Genomic DNA, 9,246 nt, shown 5'->3' on the forward strand with positions numbered 1-9,246 from the left:
CTTCAGATCTGTGCGGAGAACCCATGGTGGCTCTGAGCTGCCCATCTTTCTGCCTGCCTGTCTGCGTGCTCCATGCTCTGCAGGAGACCCCGTCGTCTTTAATGAAAGTCATGAGGGAGACTGGGGGTGGGATGCAGAAGAGGAGGAGAGGGGAGTGGAAATTTGGCAAGCAAAATTCTGAAAGTAGACAGGTTTGTCATGCTGATAGAAAGATGATACCAGCTTCACATCGTGCTGCAGGTCCAGTCTGTCAGGAGGAGTTTTATGGCATTGAAGAAGTGCAGATGTAGAACAACGGGTTTGTTCAAATGTGGAGGAAAGGCAGGTAAAACTTACAATACTGATGGTTTCAGCAGTTTAGTTCATTATATTCATGTATCTCCTTCACAAGAGGTCAGCAAGACTATAAACATAACCAAGAAAACGTGTTCACATTTTGAAGTGGAAAATTAAATTCTGTCACCGCGTCCTGCGTCCTCACACAAACAAACACCAAGGAGCGGACAGCAGCATCGATTTTTCCTCACAGAGGAACAAAAGGAAACCAAACAGAGGAGAAATAATGCTTATGTCAGGTAATGAGAAGAAAACAGTTTGAAAATCTGGGAAACTCTTCCTACTTTTAAACAAGCCCTTCAGTACTCAAAACACATCATTTTTTCCCTAAATTAAACATTTATTTTAAAGTTTGTGTAATCTTGAGCAACAGAACTCATAATATTAATAGATGTCATTGAATGCTTGTTTACAGTCTCATTTTCAGCCATTTGGGGATGATGCTTTCGGACTCTATTCTTAATTCATAAACACCTAGACTCTGCTCTTATTAGTCAAAGTTGTTTTGTTTTTAATCGATTTACCTCTTTTTATATCTTTTGTTGACAATTACTTGTTTTACATCTTCCATTGTTTAATGATGATAAACTTTTGGAAGCTTGGCAGTGGAGTAATGTAATGTGGGCGTGTTTTGCAGTCATAGAATCTGAGTTTCATGCCATCTTGTGTCGTCTTCTTTTAATGACAGCTAATCCGTGTGTTACCTTTCTGCGTCACGGGGCTGCCGGAGCCTATCCCAGCCACTTGCGGGCAACGGCTGTGGACACCCTGGACAAGTCTCCAGTCTGTCGCAGGGCCACAATCACACACCTATGTACAATTTAGTGTTACCAATTATGTTTTTGGACGGTGGGAGGAAGCCGGAGTCCCCGGAGAAAACCCATGCATGCACAGGGAGAACACGCAAACTCCACACAGAACCATCCCCATTGATGTTCAGTTTTCTGTTTTAGGTCCAAAGACGCTAACCATTGCACCACCATGCAGCCTTGGTGGCGGAGTGATGGTAATGTGGGCGTGTTTTGCTGTGATAGAACCTGAGTTTCATGCCATCTTGTCTCATCTTCTTTTAATGACAGCATTATCCAATGAGAGTCAAAAGGCCACCGAACTTAATAAAACCAACAATTCCACACTTGCAGCTTCAAGTTTTTCATCAAAAAGAAATCTTTAAGTGAAATGATTTAACTTTAATCGGAGACCTTTCTGGATTTCTGCCTCCAACGTTTGTCAGTTCAGGAGAAACTTTTCTTGCCTTGCAGCCTGAAAGTGCAGCTTTGATAAAGGTGAAATAAAGAGTCTGGCCCACGCTCACTCTCCAAGAAATGTCTTGAGGGCACAGAGCGATAAAGTGGCGGGGTGGGCTTGTACCTCCGGCCTTATTAATTGGCTGGGCCACTGGGGGCCCCCGGGGCCGAGGCTGTTACCTGTGTGAAGAGAGGCGATTAATGCGTCCCCTTTGACCGAGCTTGGATCTCAGCTCGGCTCTGCGGAGACGCTCTCTAATTAATCCACTCTTACTGTTGTAATAGGCTCCTCCTTGGGGAAGAGCTCGGCCTTGGCTATAAGCCCCCCAAATATGATTTCTCTCTTACATGGTAAACAACAGGCAGTCTCACGGGACAGGCGGATATGAAGGAGGATAGATTTAAAAGATGCAAGTGCAGGCGAGGAACAAGAAGGGGAATAATAGCCTGATCCAGGTCTACCTTTAGAAACACCATCTGGCTGACATACATTTATATTGATTGCAGTTGCAGTTTTACACTAAAGGGATTTCACAGCAAATTCTTGTTCGCCTGAAAGGCAAGAAGACAGCTAAAACTTTAAACTGCTCTGCTCAGCCTTTCTGACATTTGAAGCCAACATTTGAGCCACAAAATTGAAACAAAACTGTGTTTGTTTAACAGGAATCAAAATACAGAGCTGCCTCTGATCAGGAAGGCAAACCTGATGGAAATTTTCCACCCTAACTGCTTCAGCCCACACCGGCAGGACTGGAAGATATCATTAAAAAAAACGTTTTAAAACTTTTTCAGAGAAAATTCCTATTCACAAACATTTTTCTTCCTTTTGATGCCGACAATCCTCAATGATCAATCCATCTGTCTGTTTTCTTCCTCTCATTTAGGATTTGGTCATGGTGGCAGCAGTCTAAGCAAAGATCCTCAGACTTCCCTCTCCCTGGTCACTTCCTCTAGCCTCTCTGGGGGGGACCTTGAGGTGTTCCCACTTCAGTTTATGGACATATCTATGTCACATCTCTCCAGCGTGTCCTCAGTCACCCCTGTTTCCGCCCAGTGGGACATGCCCTGAACACCTCCCCAGAGAGGCGTTCAAGAGATACCCAGACCAGATGCCTGAGTCACCTCAACTGGCTCCTCTCGATGTGGGGGAGCAGCAGCTTTAATCTCATCTCTTTCCGGGTGACAGAGCTTCTCAACCTATTTCTAAAGGAGCACCCAGCCACCCTAGGGAGGAAGAAACATTTTGACTACTTTTTTCTTAGGTCATGACTGCAGATCTTATAACCATAGATGATTGGAACCAAGATCAACCGGTAAATTGAGAGCTCTCTCTTCACCACAACAGACTGGCACAGCGGACGCCGCTCCAATCCACCTGTCGATCTCAAGCTCCGTTCTTCCCTCACTCATCAACAAGAGCCCAAGATACTGAAATGCCTTCACCTGCACCTCGAAACATGGCCCTTGTTTCAAGCAAAAAAAAGTCTTGTTTTTCTGTCCTGCAAGAAAAATAATCTGATCTATAACAATTTTCAACAGCAAAATGGTCTTAGTTTTAGTGACCACAAATTATTTTCTTAAAATAAGAATCTTTGGAAAGACCATTTTGCTTACCACATTGGTAGATTTTTTAAATTTTGTTTTCCTATTTAAAAACAGATTTTTATAATTGTAAGAACATTCGACTTATTTCTAAGGGGGTCTTTCTGCACTATGGTGCAGCAGCACTCCAGAGTCACTGGAAAAATCTATGCAGCAGCTTTGACCTGCTCTGTGACCAGAGGTTTGCAGAGTGTCACAACCACACACATGCACAAAGACACCCCCCCCCCCCTCTGGTTGCTGTAGGCACACAGCGGGTGCTAAACGCCTTTAAATACACTAAGTTAGCAGCTGATGATGCCAGCATGTGTCTCGCAGAACTTCAGAGGCCTCCATCCAATCATTCTTTCTTTGTGTCAAAGCTGAAACTCTCGGGCCATCTCACGGTAAGGCTAAAGGTAGGGGCTCAACAAACTGAGCTCTCCTGCTTCCACTGAAAAGTCAAGAGTAATCAGGAAGCTTCAGAAGTTGCAGCTCCTCTTGCATGCAATCGGGGCCTCAAAACAGTCCTTGTAGTTTTCTCCTATACTGTCAAAAACCATCAGAATATCCAGATTAAATCAACCCAGAGAGAAGGCACCACTTTTTTGGAAGTCTCATTCAACAGAATCATCTCAATACGTTTATTTCATTGTCTTTCAAACTCTTCGAGATGTTTTGACGACGAGTAAATATGTCCGCACCATCCAAATTCTTTACAGAGCTGTCAAGACTGACTACCACCAGTCTGACCCTTTTTGTGCGCACCTGCCCAAACTGGATTTGACAGCTCGGCAGAAATGTTTTCACCCACTGAACTCAACTTCCAAACGATAATAATAAAACTGAAAAAGTGTGACACTCAGTCCATGCATATTCAAAACTCACCTGCTAGGTGTCATTGCAATAATAAGCACTAAGCTGCTTTTCTCTATGGGCCTCGCATACTGATGGCGCGCGCTTTGCACAGAAACAGCTTGAAACCGGACTCACGTATACGGCTCACTAATGAGAAAACAATGGGGGAGCCGCAGCGCAGTCTCACGCCTTTCCTTTGCACATTTCCATTAAGTATCTCCAGCCTGGTTTTGTTTTCTGCAGCAGACGGCGGTGGCTCTCTCCTGCAGCAGTGCATCGCTTCTCGTGGGAGGTTTGGTGAGAACTCCCCGAGCTGCGGTCTGGAGATGGCGGAGCAGACGCTCTCACCTATCAAAGCCTCAGGCAGGGGTTCCACACACTCATGTAACTGATATTATTTCTATTTGATGATTAAGCCATAAGGCCGGCTGCAGCAGCGTTTCTCTCAAAGAGGAGGGGGGTCAGAGAGGCTCAAATGGTGCTAACAAACCAACTTACTGCTCTGGAGAGTGATGGAGCTCGGAGCCATCGCCACCCTTTCAAAGGTTCTTTACAATGTGAAAGTAGAGGAACTCACGGCAACTGGTTTACACCTCAGTATGAGAAGTCCATGCTGCAACTGCACCCTTAAAAAAAGGATATTTTATTATATTTTCAATATTTGGAGGAAATCACAAAAAACCGGTAAGACAAAAACATTCAAATGTTTCACATTAGTTCAAAAGTTGAAAAAAGCTCACGAAAAAAAATGATTCAAATAAAAATAATCAGTTTTAAATGTGAACTGATTGGTTAAATGTGTAAACAGTCAGAATCTGGATTTGAAAGTTTTTCTTTCTGATCAAAGAGAATCAACTTTTTAGGGGTCACAGATGTGTACTGAGCAAACTACCTGTTTTTTTTTCTTTTCCTTCTCACTGTTCTTAGATTTGTAATATTAGAGTGTGACTGCGTGTCCTGAAATCCTACAAAAAAGACGGGGGTGTTTGATCAAGTTTTGTTTCTGCAAACTGATTTACACGGTTTCAATATATTTTTTGAAGCAGCCAAACTTTGCGCTAAAACACGTTAGTTGCAGCTTTCAATGCTCTGCTTGCTACTGATTTGTTGACACCAGTTGACTTAACACACCGGACTGAGGTAATATGCAACAACCAGCACACAGAAATAATAGTGCATAGAAAAATTATGTATATAGCTAAACTTCAACTTTATTTGTGAAGTCTTCTTTATTCTTGGCCAAAATAAAAGATAAAGTACTTTATGTGATACACTTATAGTCTTTGCTTGAAATACAGGGTCATGAGTGCTTTGATTGTTTTCATACTACAGATGAGCCCATCTTCTAAATTAGCTTAAGTCACAAACGTTTCCCAGGACGATTGACTTTATATGACAACTGGACTAAGATACCCCACATTCCAAGTAGTCAAAATCCCATATACCTCTGATGAGAAATAAACAGCTATTGCTGTTTAAAATGTCACAATAACCAATCTTGCCCAGTTACTTTTTTTTAAAAGCATGCTAATTCAGTTTTTTTTCTTGCTATTTTTTTGTAGTGTAAGCTATTCAGTTGAAACTGACTAATCAGATGCCTGAATAAAAGTAGGTGGTGCCTGCAGACCCCAATGTCCAATGTTCAAACATTTGATTGACAGATTCTCAGAAGCCGACTTTCAAGTGGTAGGGGTGTGGACTTCCAACAATCTCTGCTTAATGTGGCAGATATTGGTCTAATGTCTGGCTCCAACATGGTGACATCAAGGTTGCAACAAAAGGGCAACTGAATTGACTTCATGTTCTCATAAACAGTCAATGCCGGCAACAAACTGCCGACCTGCCCAGGGTGTACCCCATCTTCGCCTGACAGACGCTGGGTTGGCACACAATAATAGCACAGGGATATCTATCTATCTATCTATCTATCTATCTATCTATCTATCTATCTATCTATCTATCTATCTATCTATCTATCTATCTATCTATCTATCTATCTATCTATCTATCTATCTATCTATCTATCTATCTATCTATCTATCTATCTATCTATCTATCTATCTATCTATCTAATTTATTTCTTGAATGAATTTTGTTGTTTTATTCAGAAAAAGTCTAGTCTGAAATGACTTCTTTTCAGTTCTTTGACGATTGTGTTACCATTATGTTACTACGGTAGCCCACTAGTTATTTTGCAACAGAACACAAAATAATACACAATCGGTCACAACACTAAAAAAATTAACTAACAACACGAAACAATAACTCACAACACAATTTGTGTTGTATTGCAAAATCTAAAGCGTTGTGTTGTGACCCTTCTGGGGTTACGAATATTGTACAACACGTTTTAGTTGCTGAAATTATATATTTTACTTTAAACAAATCATTTAAAACAGGATTTTATTTTTATATTTTACCTCATTACAAAGCAAATGAACCAGAAGAAATGTGGCGAATAAAAAAGAACTCATAAGGAAGACCTCTGAAACTCTTCAGTAGTGTCATTTCTACCACAGAAAGGTTGATTTCTGAAAACAAAGCCTTCCCGAGCCTCACTGCCTCCCATCCCCACCTCCCAGCCGTGGACAGCTGCCGCAGTGACGAGGATGAGGACAGTTGTTTAGTCACCTGGGTCGGGCCTGGAGGACAACAGCTGATGATGAATTGTTCATTTGTTGTGGCTGTTCCCGGGCTAAGGGACAGGCAGCCGGAGAGACGGAGCCCGGGGCCTTCCTGCATCCCAGCATATGCACACTCACTTCAACCCTCTGCTTGCACAGACACACACACACACACGTCTCTGCACGCCCCTCTATCGCTTTCTGATGTGTGCCGAGAGGGTCATCACGGGTCACTTCTGGAAGCGTCTGCATAAAAACTCTCATGGCTTTGGTGGGGGCGAGGTTAAGAGTAATAACCCAAGGGGAGGTTTTTGCCACACACACATTTATGCAGAGATGCACCCACACATCGCAGGCGCTGCAGGGGGCTGGAAGTGTTTTGACACAAGCAGCTTTACACGGACAAATATCTGTGCTGCAGAACACGTGTAACACACACAGCAACAAGCTGCCCCACACAGACCAAAGGGGTCAATGCTCAGAATTATAATCCACAAAATCAAGTTTGAACAAAAACTATTTTTAACATCAGAAGAAGACAAAAAACAATACATTTAGTACTTTTTTATTGACAAATTCCTATCTTTTCCTGTGACCTTTTTCTTTATGTTTTTATGTTATTTGCAATTGAGCAAACAAAATAAATTCTAAAAATAGAGCAATAATGATTCCGACAGGATATTCTAGGTTGAGCTGCCTGTCATAGTCCCAACAGGGAGGTTACAATAAGTCCAAGTCCAAAATACGTTCACAGCCAGGTGCAGCAGCACCAAACAGCTCAGAGAAACACCCGCGCCTCTCAACACATCGGCTCTGAAACCCTATTCAGAGACTATGTGGCAGTGGCAATGAGTAGAAGGACAATTGTGGTCATGGAACCCAGATGCGCTGAAAGGTTGGGCAAAGCAGAGCAGCAATGTAGAAATAGCAGTGGAACAAACAAGCAAAGACGAACCAAACATCAGAGGTTCATGAGAAAACCTGAATCAGCTCTGTTCATCGGGACAGCGAGGAAAAACAACACAAGACAATTGTAGGAGCATCGTGGTATGTTGCACGCTAGACAACCTCCTAGATAAAGCAGTCTGATTCGCATGCTGCAGGCTCAAACAGATGACAGCAGATGCAGATTTGTAACGTGAAAGTGAACCTGAGTGTAGAGTGCTTTAAAAAACAGCTCCAAAACCACCCAAACAACCCACCCACAGGGCAGAGATTTCCAACACCTGGGCTGTAAAAGTATCAAACAATCACATAAAGAAGTCCCTTCAACTTGTAATTACAGCTCTATCAGTTAATGTGTCAGTGTTTTAAGATACGTACTTTAGATCTGGAGCTAGCTGCACATTAAATAAAACAATAAAACAGGAGCTGCAACAGTGCCGTATCTTTGTTTGAACAACCCCTAATGTTCACCTTGGCTGAGAGACGAGCCGTCACAATACAATCACCTTCATACCACAAACTATTGACTGATATGACTGATTGACTCTGATGTCCTCTGAGAACAAAGAAAGCCTCTAAATTAGAATAGAAATAAAAAATATGATGTGCAAGGACATTTTTCAGAGGCTGTGAAGCAGCAGAAGCAGCAGGCTGAAGGTGGACAGACATTAGGGATATCAGTATGTATCGAGGAAGAGGCAGCCGGATTTATCAAGCCGTATTTATTAACACAGATTGATCCGGTTGTCTTTGAACATGACTTTCCCCCACAGGGCCCTCCAGATGGACACTAATCCCTGAGCTGTGCAGAGGAGACTCAGAGCTCAGTTCATCTTCACTGGCTTTCTTTTCCAGAGAAAAAGTGGCAGAAGTCATGCTCTGCACTCAGGGTCGCATTCATTCTGCAAACTAGGCAAACTGAGAATTTTTTACACTGAATAAAAATAGTCATTTTTGGAATTTGCTGAAACCTGTCACAAATCTACAACTTTTCCCATTTTAATTCAAAGCAAATTACATTTTTATATAGGTTCCACCCACATACTTGAGCTGATATTTGCATTCCAACGCTGTAAACTGAGGGTTTGCGACATGGTTCTCCGAGTGATGGGCTGCTGGTTCAAGTCTCAGGACTGGCAGGAATAAACTTGGTTGGGAGAGATGCCTAGCAGAGTCGCCCCCACCCTAAATTCATCACTGGTGCCCTAGCAAAGCACTGAATCTGTTCTTGACTATGGGTCTCAAATTAGGAACAACCAAAAGTCTTTGTCATATGCACCCGTACGAGGGTAAACCCATGCTGGTACAGCAGATTTTTTTTTTTTTTAACTTGTCCTGTCCAACAGCTAGGCAAACAGATGAGAGCTGAGGGCCTCTTGTGTTGGACATATTTTATTTTAACAAGAGGGGTTATTAATCTTCAGACAAACCAAAGGTATGTCTGAATAAACCCCTTTTGTAATTGAGGCCAAACTTTATTAATTTCAATCATGTTTGAAAATCTTTGGTGTTGGACCGGACGGAAAAGGAAAGAGGGGAAGAAGAGAGAGGGACGTTAGAGAGAGGGGGGGGTAGGAGGGTGATAATAGGAGGGGAAGGGGGGTAAGACCATGAAGCAGCATAGAGCAGACAGGTTTACTGGTTGTTTATCGTTA

This window comes from Oryzias latipes, chromosome 22 (assembly GCF_002234675.1).
Source record: "Oryzias latipes chromosome 22, ASM223467v1".
In the NCBI taxonomy this organism is placed as follows: domain Eukaryota; kingdom Metazoa; phylum Chordata; class Actinopteri; order Beloniformes; family Adrianichthyidae; genus Oryzias; species Oryzias latipes.